This window comes from Falco biarmicus, chromosome 3 (genome assembly GCF_023638135.1).
Source record: "Falco biarmicus isolate bFalBia1 chromosome 3, bFalBia1.pri, whole genome shotgun sequence".
NCBI classification, from domain to species: Eukaryota; Metazoa; Chordata; class Aves; order Falconiformes; family Falconidae; genus Falco; species Falco biarmicus.
Genome location: NC_079290.1, coordinates 44892297 through 44905125, shown reverse-complemented (window position 1 = coordinate 44905125; position 12829 = coordinate 44892297). Strand labels below are relative to the sequence as shown.

Sequence of the window (12829 nt, the reverse complement as noted above, 5' to 3'; positions counted from 1 at the left end):
GTTTTTAGTTCCCCTCTTCAATGCAAAAGGTCAAAGGACAAATATTTGACTAGACAGAATCTCCTGTGGGTCTGCAGTGGAAGTTCCAGCTTGTTTCTTACCAGAAATGGGTCCAGGGAGTGTCTTAGCACAGCTGTAGCTGCCAGATTGTACGCATGGAGGTCCAGCACACAAAGAGGATGTCGTGGCTGTCTTGGCATAGGAGTTTGCGTGGGTGAGGTTTCTTCCACCCATTTCACAGAAGGTTCATCTGCTAGGTCAGGCTCTCAACTGGTATAAATCCGTATTGCGTCAGTCACATTGTAGACTGTAGAATGACGACTGCCAGGTGAGGTTTTTGCATCCTTAACATCCGTAGGTATGTCAGCAGAGGGCTGGTAGGCCTACAGGCTCCAGCTGGTGTGTCTGGTCCATTATTGCCAAGAGCTTGATGGTACTACAGTGGTTCTCACAGATGTCTCAGAGCTTCAGCCTTAGCACTTCTCCACTGTACCACAAGGTGTTTTGCCTCCTTTCAGTCCCACGAAGAAACCTGCTTTGTCACTGTTACAGGTGTAACCTGATGTGTTCTCATGTTCCTTGTCCTAACTAGGGGTGTCCAAAATTTCCACAGAAGCTTTGGTGTAATGGTGTGTTCCTGACCTGCCAAAATTGAGGTTGGACGGTATGTCCTGGCTGCACTAACTTATACCACTATCAACAGACTTTTCTACCAAAAGTAGTAGAGTTTGGTGTGAAATTAAATTATATCTTGTTATAATTAGTATTTAGTCCTATATGGTGGTCGACAAGCATGGCTATTCCTAGTATCTTGACCTTTTCTGCTATTAAAGAGCATACCGTCTTCTGATTGCATTGCTACCTGAGGAGATAAGAACTGATCAAACATGAGAACTGAAAGGAAGGCAGCCACAGTCAGTCCTTTTTTTTCCTTAAAAAGCCTGTTCTCAGAGTTTCTAGTTCAATGGAAAATTTTATGGGGAAAAAAGGTTCAATTTGGATTGAAAACAAATTCTGAGCGAACATAAATGTTTTGTGAAAAAGCCATCCTGCATTTTAGCCAGCTTTGTTCTGAGTAGATACCCCTCATTCGTGATGTAATCACTTGAATCTCATAATTTTTGTACATTGCAGGTAAAAGCCAAACCCTCATTTGAGTTAATTGACTTCAGTGATATTCCAGAAGGTACAAATCAAAGCATATTGTGTCTACTTGAGAACTTCTTTTTAAATCATTCATTCACTCTAATGAATACTGCAGTTCAAGCAGAAAAGGAGGAGAAAGCTGCTGCTTTATTCTGCATTCATTTTTTTTAGAGTATGAACTGGATGTTAATCTCTGGCACAGAAACATCTGAATATTTAAACAGAAGAGGTTGCTTAGACACTTTTCTGGTGAAGCTTTTTTGCTTTTATTTTCCTGTCTTGTTTAATTGCATTTCTCTTGCAAGGAAATTTTCCTTTGAGCTTCTTTCATATGGCATAGAAGAAGAATGAGCATGACAGTTTATTAACTTTACAACATTTCTTGGCCTGGTTTTCTAATATGAAGAGGAGACATTTTTTGATCATGTAATTTAAGCGCCATTATCTTTAGACTTATTTGAGTATGAGGTACAATATGCCTAGTTACATGCCTTCGTAGTTCAACATCATATAATCAGCAGCCCCCTATGTGATAGTTATTTAGGAACAGATTTTCTATGTTTTTCAGATTGAGTTGTATGTTACTGAAAAGTATCCCCATTCAGGAGAATATCTTACTTTATTGAAATGAGTAAGATATTATTTTGTATGAGAAAAGGAACTTGACCCAAAATAATTGTAGAGTCATTAGGACAGAATTACAGTGTTATTATGACAGTAGCTTGTTAGGAAGATTTATTTGCCAGCACATCATGACTTACAGTTACTCTTTCTGAAAAATAACTAAAGAAAATTTACTATTCATTGAAATAGTTTTGATACTTCAACATTTGGGACAATTTTGTAACTAAACTTAAGACATTTATTGAATAATCATATTCAGAATCATACTTCATAGATCTAGTTTTGGCTAAAGATGAAACCTATGGATATCCAAAGGCAGAGTGCAAGACATCTTTCATCTGGCTAAGTAAAGTACTTACGTAGGTGTGTTATTCTGCATAAAAATCATGTACTCTTTCTGACTAACAAGTCTTTGCTCCTTATTCTAGCTGTAATTAATACAACAGTTACAGAAAGAATTTATCACTGATTCTGCTTTTCACCAAGGAATTCGTTTATTTACTTAAGGCAAAGAAATATTTTAAACTTAGCCGATTACCTTATATTTGAAATTGCTTCATCTCAGTATTAGCATCAAAATTTATCCTTTGCTTATCTACGTAGCATGTACTAGTATCTTGTTACTTCTGTATGTTAGACTAATGTCTAGAAACCACCTGAGTAACTGCAGTATTTTCACTATTGATCATATAGTGATTTTCTGCCCCCTTTGTTTGGTTTATATCTCTATGAGATCTTCAGAAATAACCAACATATATTTTAAATCCATTTATGGCCAGTGCAGTTGTAAAAAGGTTTAGTTAATTGTATGTGTGTCTGGCTGTGCACTTGAATTTGTCTGTTACAATTAATCTTTACTTTTCTGTCCATTAAATGTTGCCAGTATAAATTCACATTTTCATCTTCTCTGTTTATTGGTGGCATTTTATATGTCATTCACTGAATTTAGATTTCAGACAAGAAAAAGGAAAATCAGAAAAATGAGGGTACTAATGTCAAGGAGTTGGTGGATATAGTGTTTGTAAGGCGTGCCATTGTGCAGAGATGTCGATGTCCTGCTGTATATGTGGATGTCACTGTTCTCAAGTTTATGATACCTCCTCACATGATTTTTTATCAGCCATGATCACCTTGTTGAAGTAGACAAAAGCGTACCTCAACATAGCACTTTTTTTCTGAGAAAACTGCTGACATGTTACTAATTTGGTTTTCCTTTTCTGTATTTTTGTCTTGTCTAAATGTTTTTTAAGAGTTTGGTGTAGATACAGACTTACCCTGTGAATGACTTTTCCTCTGTCCAGTCCTTAACAATGGGTTTCTTGGGGAATTACATCAGTCAACAATATTAGGTCAACTATGTGAGGATCGGCATCCCTATCGATAGAAGGAAGGCAAGTGTTGATGCAAGAGCTTTATCACATCTTGTATATTGTTATTATGACTGATTTCAACTTGTTTAAAGGAAATCAACATATTAATAGCAACATATTACATTTTTAGTAATACTTACCAAAAAAATTCTTGAAAAAGACTTGAAAATGTTCCAGAAACGTGTATTGGGGAATGTCCTTGTGTGCACATGTATGAATATGAACGTGAACATGTATGATCTTTGCAATTTCCCACTTTCATCATTGCCTGCTGAAAAGGAATGCTCTGATATGAAGGTCAAAACTGCCCTTCTTCACATTACCTCATTGCAAAATAAGAAGAGACCCTCTAAATATCTTATTTTCTGGTTTGGGGGTGGTTTTTTTCTTCTTTCCTTATAAATAATTCTTGTATTTCACCAAACAGCTTACCAAGGCTGTTAGCCCAATCATGTTGAAGAATTCTTTACTCTTTAAGTAGCATTTTACTGATTCCTAGTAAGAAAGTATACTTGCTGTGAAGGATGATGAGAGAAGAGGGTGCTACAAAACCACAAGGTTTAAAGGGGGATGAGGATGCCTCTGAAGTTTGTAGGCTGAATCTGGACCTTGGAAATGTCAGAAAAACTCTTCCCAGTACTTGTGTGATGTGTGGTCAGAATGAGAAATGAGTTAACAGTCCACCTGTAATATGAAGTCAGTCTGTGTTGCTCTTTACCAAAAAAACAAGAACTAGATGACTGCTTGAAAGCACACTAGAATGATGGAGCAAGAAGAGGCAATATAGCCAAAGTCCTACATATCGCAGCATCTTGTCACTGATGGTATAAAGTGACCAGACTACTTCATTGACTATTTCTATTTTTAAAAATAAATTAGTATTTTTTTAAAATACCAAAATAGGAAACTCTGATGCCTTCTTGATACTATAATTTATTGTTTTGCAGTGCTCTGCTGCTGAAGGATACCTACTCCATTTTTGTGGGATTATTCGTGAAAGAACTTGTTACTTATTGAGAGCAGGGGTGCTAGATAAGGATATAATACCAGAGAGAGAGATGCAGGTGGAAATTTTGGTCCCAGGTATTTTTCCCAATAATTTAATATAAATCAGACATATATTAAAGACCCAAGCGGTTTTCTGGAGCTGGAATGTAGTTATCAATATGTAGGGAGAAGGCATGAAATTGGGGGTGGAATATTATGAGGGGTTGATGAAAACAAGGGTGAGTAGCAGAGAAGAGTCATAAAGAAAGCGGGTGTAATGAATGAAGATTTTTCTGAAAAGCCATGGATGAGATCTTTAAGCATGTAGATCAAAGAAGAAGCTAAAGGATATTCAGAAAGTGGAATGGCTTGTTGGTTATGAATGTAAACAAGTAATTCAGAAAAAACCTGAATTACCTATAAATTGTAGAATCACATAATAACTGAGGTGGGAATGGACCTCTGCAGATAGATAGTTTAGATCGCCCCCTTCCACCCTGTTCTCAAAGCAGGATCAACTAGACCAGATTGGCTTGGAGCACTGTCCAGTCTGTTTTTTAGTATCTCCAAAGATGGAGACTGCACAGCTTCTCTGGGCACCGGTGTTTGACCACCCTCAGAGTAAGAAAGTGTACTCAGTTCAGGTAGAATTTCTTGTTTTTTTAATTTGTTGCCCATTGCGTATTGTCCTTCCACTGGGCACCACTGAGAAGAGTTTGGCTCCATCTTCTTTACTCCCCTCTTTAATTGCTAGCAATGCTCTGCCTAATGCAGCCCAGGAGGCACTTGGCCTTCTTTGCTGCAGGGGCACATTGCTGTCTCGTGTTCCATTTGGTGTCCACAAGGAACTCCAGGCCTTTTTCATTAAACTGCTTTCCAGCCCCAGGCAGTTGTCCTTCAGCCTACACTGGTGAATGGGGTTATTCCTCCCCAAGTTGAGGCAGTGTTGAGTATTTTAGTCTTTTCTGTGTCCTTTGTCACCAGGTCCCCTGTCCCATTCAGCAGCAGGTCTTCCTTTTGCTGCTGATGGACCTGTAGAAGCCCTTCTTCTTACCCTTCATGTCCCTTGCCACATTCAACTGCAGAAGGGCTTTGGCCTCCCTAACGCCATAACTGCAAGCTCTGACAGTGTCTCTGTATTCCTCTTGGGTCACTTCACCCTTCTTTCGCTTCTGGTATGCTTCCTTTTTATGTTTTGAGTTTGGTCACGACCTTCTTGTTCGTCTGTGCAGGCCCTCTGCTGCCTTTGCTTGACTTCTTGCACATGGGGATGGACAATCTTGGTCTGGATATCCTTGAAAATCAACCAGCTGTCCTAGACCCCTCTTCCCTCCAGGATCATCACCCATGATGATCACCATCAGGCCACCCCTGAACAGGCCAAAGTCTGTTCTGAAGCTGAGGGTTATGATCCTATTCTTACCCCTCACAATTGTGAACTTCACCATCCCATGGCCACTGTGGCAAAGACTGCCCCCAGCCTTCACATCTCTGACATGTCCTTCCTTGTCCACAAGTGTAAGGTCGAGCAGAGTAACTCTCCTCTTCTGCTTCTTGATCATCTGTGTCAGGAAGTTGGCTTCAGTGGCACTCCAGAAACCTAGATTGTTTGTGCCCTGCTGTGTTGTCCCTCCAGCAGATACAGAGGTAGCTCAGGCATCATTACTTTTTATTGTTAAATATTACGGCAGCTCCTCCAATGTGGCTGCTGTGTTGGATATTAGATAAGCATGTAGAATGGAGGTGATTTTTATCTCAAAGAATAAGGGGAAAGTTTTTGGATGTGGAGAGAAAGCTTAGGACAGCTCTTGGGTTGAACACTTAATGAAACAATGATGAAGCTACCAGCAAAGTATTGCCTGTTGAATTCAGAGAAATAGGTCTTTGTTTAGTCATTGTGGGTAAGCAGGATCACATTACATGTAGAAGAATGAAGCTGGGTTAATTAACATTGATAACATACAGCTCTGGGCTGGCTTCAGGGGCGGTGGGTTGGCTGATGTAGATGAGGTGCAGCTGTGGCTGGTTCTGTTAAGTGGTTGGGCAGCCGAGGAAGAGAGAGAAGGAAGAAGCAGAGAGAAAAGAGTGCGTCCAGGGTGGGGAGAGACCAGGAGAAGGCGGCGGAGGGACTGGTGTGAAGAGTGTGTTGGTATGAGATGGTAAAAGACCTTGTTGCAGCCTGATTGTTTGGAGAGTGCTGTGACAGTTAAACACACCAGACCCCCTTATTAACGTCTCTTCAAAATGCAAAAGTTTTACAGAGCTCTGGAATTTGTCTAGCATCCAAAGGTTAAAAAAAAAGGAGTCATGATTACCCTTTGCTATATTCTTTGTTGTTTTTCTTCAAAACAGCTAATATTTTGATTTTCTTTTGCTAAACAGTCTACTGGATAAATAATACATTGGAGAAAATTACTCTCTAATTAATTCCATTAGAATAGCTTGACTATGGTGAAGTAATGTAAGGGGTGCATTTGACTGATAAAATTTACATACTCTCACAAGGACTTGTTGTTTTTCAAGCTGTGTAATTGGAAACCAAGCAGTTACTACAATAGGTCAACAACTGTCTATTCCATGAAGCGCACATCATATTGTTAGAGGAATTATAGGTGGCTTTCCATGCCACTGCACAGTGCTTTGTGAGATTAAGCAAGGTCACAGAATATGAAATCTGGAAAAGGTTATGGTGCCTTCTTTTTCTCTAAAGATGTGTTTTCATCGTGAGTTTTACCACTGTAAATTTAAATGTTGGGTGTTTTTTTTCTTCCCAATTCTATTTTCAAAGTGTTTGAGAGAATCTCTTCTTGCAAGGTTGGTTGCCACAGAAGCAAAATATATGGCTGTCTTACTGAAAGAAGAATTTGACAAGATAATGCTTTTCAATCTCCTAACTGTACCTTTTCAGTCCCTCATAGATAAGTAATCTTATCCTACTCCAGACTGTACGAAAAATGTAAATAGGAGAGACTTCTCCTGGGCCTAAAAGATTTTTCTTCTTTCAGTCTGTTCCATCAAACATTGGATAAGTTCACTCATGACAAAACTCAGTATATATTAGTAAACTGCCACCAGGGGTTAATATTTCCATATGTTTTCATTCTGAGGGCTTTTCCTCAGGATACACAAGTCTGTCTTTTACACTTTTGTAGATATATTCCTGAAAAATTAAGAAGGAAGTAATGATAAACTCAAATAGGAAGAATCAGGAAATAAATGACAAGAAAAAAGGGATGTTAGAGTGGCTTATAATATTTATCATGTTTCTACAGAAAAAATGAACAAAGAAGAGAACCAAAAGGACCGATAATGACCTAATTGACTTCTGTGTGCCACTATTCAATTGTCATTTCAGGCCCCTTCTTTCTGACTGAGGAATGCAAAGCAGCAAGTTGAACTCAAGGTTTGAAACTAAAGCAAGAAGATCTGTCTGGAGTACAGTCGAGACTATGAGAAAGGCAGCTGTCCAAAAAAATCAGCTCTTACTTTCTTTAAAAAATCTCCTTTACTTTTAATGTCTTAACTTCCCAGCAAATTCTGAGTCTGAGCAAAGTCTGAAGAACCAAGCGTAGTGTGATTTTTAATGAGCAGGATGAACTATACTTGGGAAGGTCTTCAGTTGAAATGGGGCTGACTATGATGCACAAAGATCTCAAGTTGTGTATTTCAGTCATCCAGGAAATAAGCAGCATTTTTGTCGCTTGTAACTTGGAAAGCTGTAGCCTAGCGATCGAAGGATGGCTTAACGAGTAAATAGCTATAAGTAACATGCTAGTGGGATGAAAGAAAAAGAGAATTGTTAGTAACAAAAATTGTTATTATGTAACAGCACATGATGATTTTATTAGTAAGTTGTATGTATTGGTTTGTAATGGTCAAAAAATATTTTTCAGAAACCCCACACAGATACATAAATATATTCCTATTGGTCACATGAATCCTAGTCCAGCCTGCAGAGTATTTCCAAGTTTATTTTTGCCGAATCACTTCCTCACTTGAGAAGCTGGTACTTCTTCACTTTGTACTGGTACAAAGCTGATACTCATTTCCTAGAGACACAAACCAGCCAGACTGATGAGCAGGAGATTTATGGTACATGGATATTTTCCAAAAAGATAAGGAACTATTTTGTATATTGATTGTGTTGCAAGGAATCCTGATCAAGGACAGTCAAGCTAAAATTCTGCTAGCTCTAATAATTCATATGGATTTTGTATCATAACGAAAAGTAAAGACTGTTGGTTTAGCACTGCTAAAACATGTTGTGTTTAAACTCTCAACATAGAATTTAAATAATGTTTGATATATTACATAGGAATTGGAGTGCAAAGTATTTGCCCAACTACAGCATACTGTTACCAAGCCCATCTGTTTCTGGCAAGAGCTTGTGCGTGAGAATCCTTCTCATGTAATTTAATATGCAGATGAATTTGTACTTGCTTTTCCTAACCTGTAACCATTTTTAAGTGAGCAGCTAGGGGAAAAAAATTGCTAGATCCTTTCATTTAAAAGGAATTGCAACGGTCCCTGATGCAAATTTTCACATGTATAAAAAAATTAAAGTCACATTTCCCTGAACCATAGAAGACATCATTTTCTACTTTAGGCTAGAGTTAGGCTGATCCCCTACATCTGACATCCCAAATACCTGCTGCCTGAGGCTTTTCAGATGAAAACTGATCTTTGCTTTTTGGTCTGTGAGCAACTCAGTGGGCCACGCTACCAAATGCTGAGTGAGGAAGTAACATGGACAAAGACTTTCTTAGGACTTTTTGTGCTGTAACTGTTTTCATTTGTCACTTGCACTGTTTTGACCACAGATTTGAGAGGGAGAGGCCCAGCAGTCACCAGGCTATGCAGAGCCTACTACTAGTACCTTCCCAAGACTACTTGACGTCTAGAGAGCCTCCGGGGTAGCACAGCAAGTGTTGGTGGAGAGGGCAGTCCCCAGATCTGGCTGATCCTCTTCCTTCTTCCATTGGTTCCTCCTACATCTCCCTAGCTACTAGTTGCCACTCAAGAGCACAGGGTGCTCCTGCCGTATCTCCAGACCCACGTGCTCCCTTGCTCTGCAATTTGAAGCCTCTTTATCAAGAACTGTTGTCAAGCCTCTTGAGGACTCTGGATGATCCTGTCCATGAACATCTCCTGAGTCTACCTTCTGTCCCTCCTCTCTTCTTCACACTGCCTCAGACTAATACTACAACATGTTTCCTAGGATAGCATTCTAAACATACACAGCTTCCTGACTGAGGCAGTGTAGGGCTGAGGTACCGGAGGCTAGGGGTGGAAACTGGAAGAGGGCAAGGCTTTTGTGGCTCACCTCTGTGGAGGAAAGAAAAGCGAGTCTGTGCTGCCTACAGCCATCCACCCCTAGTTCTCTAGGGCACAGTATTCTGTGTATTGAGCGTACCCAGTAGTTCTGAGATTTTACCCATTCTGTCTCTTATTTTTGAGCGGGTGAAGGTATGCTCTGAGCAGGATGCCTACCTGAAACTGGTGAGTTACTTTTATGCCATGGCCCGCAGCATGCTATGGAAGTCTTTCTTCTGTTACCTGCTAGTCTTGGCAGCTGGAAAAGACAGGACAGCTAGAGGTGTTCTCATGCTCCAGTAGTAGGAAGGCCTGAGGTAGTGAGAGTGAAGAAAACCAGGAAAGAGTTTCCACGATTATGTCATGCTTTGTTTTATGAGAACGTGTTACTGCTTCAAATGTCCCCAAAGGTGGAGGGTGAGGCTCAGGGCATTTTACCACTGTTTAATATGAACTTGTTCGACACCAAGGCACTCCCCATCCAGCATGGCGAATGGGATGATGTATTGCAAAGACTGTTAAAAACACTATGGCTCCTTTTGTCGTCAGCTACTTGAAACTGTGCCCGATTCACAGTCTTTCCTACATCTCCGTCTTCCCTTGGGCTATGGTATGGCACCCCAGGGACTTCACAGGGACATGTTAGCAAACAGGACAGAGCTTCCTTTTCTGTTTCTCTCCCTTCCTGGGGACCTGAAAGTTAAGTGGAGTAGAAGTACATCTTTTCTGCATACCAGACTGAGACCAGGTGGCTTTCATGTTTGCCAGAATATGAAGGAGGAATATGAGAAGAGTGTTACTGGTCCCAGGCTCTACCCCAGCTGCCAACCACCTTCTATGCCAAATAGACAGATCTGCCTCTCATCCTCTACATGTGGTAAATTTCAGTTGGGAGGATTGTTCAGATGTATTCTTCAGCCCCCAGTCCTGGGGAAACCGCAGTCCTTTTGATCTTTGTGGGCCTCTCTGCACTCGCCACAGATAGGAAGGCACAAGAAGAGATTGACAGTTTCAGATCCTGTTACCAGTACATTGATGTCACTATTCACTGGAAGACTTTGTCACAGTGGAGCACGCTGCTTGGTTTGGACTCTTGTGATTCTCTACAGTGCATCTGCCAGTCCGTTTCATCCTGAAAGAATCTAGTCCACACACATCAGAACCTTTTCAAGAGCCGAACAAATACATAATAGGTGGGAATGATCAAGGGTTTCACTTAATTTTGCTACTTCTCTGAAAGAAGGAACATTAATATAGAAGTACCCATAGATGATGCACCTGTTCTCCATGGGAATGTTATTGTACTTAGGATTTTTATCAAGATTTAACTATGTATGTCTTCTTAATCACGTCTACCCATGCTTGTATGTCCCTTCTCTGTATCAGTGGTGGAGGACTATTCTTTCCTTCGAGTCCACCAGGTATTTGATCCAACAGTTTTTGCTGCTACAAGATATTCAATTCAGGGGAAGGGCAGTACTCAGGGGACACAGACTAGGGACAAGAATGGTGGGCTGCCCTGGGTAAGGAGTAATTTGAGTCCGTAGTGTGAGAGTGGCAGCTGTGGTAGAATGTCAAGCAAAATCCAATTCCCATAGAGGCAGTATTTCTGGGCATTGTGTTTCTTAGCTGATAACTGTATTCTGCTTTGCAAACTTCTTGGGAAACTTAATCATTGTTATATTTTTCTTTTTTCTAAGAAGAGAAAGGACAATATTTTCCCGTTAGCCAATTGAACCTCTTCTTTTTTTGGTATTCTAAAAGACACAGCAAAAGCTTACTTAAACCAAACAAGAAAAAAATGTGGATGTGGTATAACACTGATGGTTACCAAATAGAAAGCTGCATAATTCAGTTATTACTTTTAACAAATTTATTTCCAGCAGCAAGAGCAGGATTCACTTCTGAGCTGTGCCAATAGTTGCTCAAATTCGAGTAAGTTCGTTGCTCTGAGCACTGTATCTCAAACGCTGGGATTCAGAACACTGCAAAGGTCTTTCCTACCCATATTCCACTGTGCCAGATAAATCTTGCATTAAGCATTCCACATTTTGCATACAAAGACCCTTATATTTTACTTAATCAGGGAATCGATTCAAAACTTGTTCTTTACACATGGCTGATTACTTCAATAGATTGTAAGGTATTAAATGTGTGAAATAGTCTATAAAACAGCTCCAGCCAATTAATCCTAATTTCACAACTCCAAAGCACAGTTTTGAAAGTACCTGCAAATACTTTGTTAGTGACCTTTCTGATATGTGTACCCTACCTGTCAATACCATTTATTACTACTGCTATTTAATTCCTCTTTTATTCAAATTAAATACCTTCCAGCCATTCAAACATTGAATTATGTTGCTGCTTCTTGCAATTGTCACACTAGTTAATTAGCTCTTGGCATGCCTGAGTGTCTTGAAGAAATTGGGAAAATGATTTGTAATTGTTCACTGAAGTACAAAGAGGCACTTAAATAAAGCCACATAAATGCGAAGGAATAGATGCGTATTTCAAACTAGCATAGGTGAAAGTTTTTATTTTATCAGCAAAAATTAGAAAAGCTCATTTATTTTATATGCAAGCTGTGTGTTTACCATCAATGCCTGTACCTGAGCTTAGCAACATTATAAAATGTAATGAAAATGGTGAAAAAGAAAAAATTGGATTTTATAGAAGTAAACTGCCATATAAAATTTTAAAGAGTTCCTCCCATCCAACCTCTGACATTAAATTGATTCTTATTGCTAGTTTATATTAAGTGAGTTATTTGGAAATATTTGAATATTATAGCAGCTGGTACCTGAAGATCTGTGAAACCACAAGCTGCCATTTCTGGGTTATGAGACCTCTTAAGGTAACTTTAGGAGTCTTCATTGGCACAAAGTAGCGTTAAAGCCAACCCAAGTAAACAGAAGAGAATTTCCTTGTACCCTTCCTTCTGGCAGCCATGGGACTTGAGAAAACAAAGGCAGCAGACAATGCTTTTTCTTTTCTCAGTCTTGCTCCTCACACTTGTGTATGTGATGGGGAGACCTAGCAAGCTTTCAGTGAATCTCCCTGAGTGATTTTGTCCTCCCTGTTGCACAGGGGATGACAAGCCTTTCATCACTACTTTAAGCAGTGTTATGTTTGAGATGGCCATGTCTTACTGTAAACCAACACACAGCCAAAGTTAATTTAGCCAAAGAAGAGGATTACAGACATGGGACAGTTCAGTGTAATCGGTCTCCTTTACAGGAAATCCCAAAGCACCTCAGTTTTGAAGCGTGTTTCACTAAAGCTGCTTGTTAGACAGCTCTTTTTTCCTTCCATGTGCAGAGTGCATGGTGTGCACGCCAGGAAGCATAGTGTGTATACACTGAGAGAGAAATGGAGCCTGGGAAGTAGGA

The 12829-nt window shown here is 39.7% G+C and overlaps 1 protein-coding gene across 2 annotated transcripts in view; it reads left to right on the top strand.

The window, feature by feature from the left end:
- The window catches only part of NKAIN3 (sodium/potassium transporting ATPase interacting 3), a 367375-nt gene that overhangs the window by 113699 nt on the left and 240847 nt on the right, over positions 1-12829 (top strand). The gene's annotated exons all lie outside the window — the stretch shown is intronic.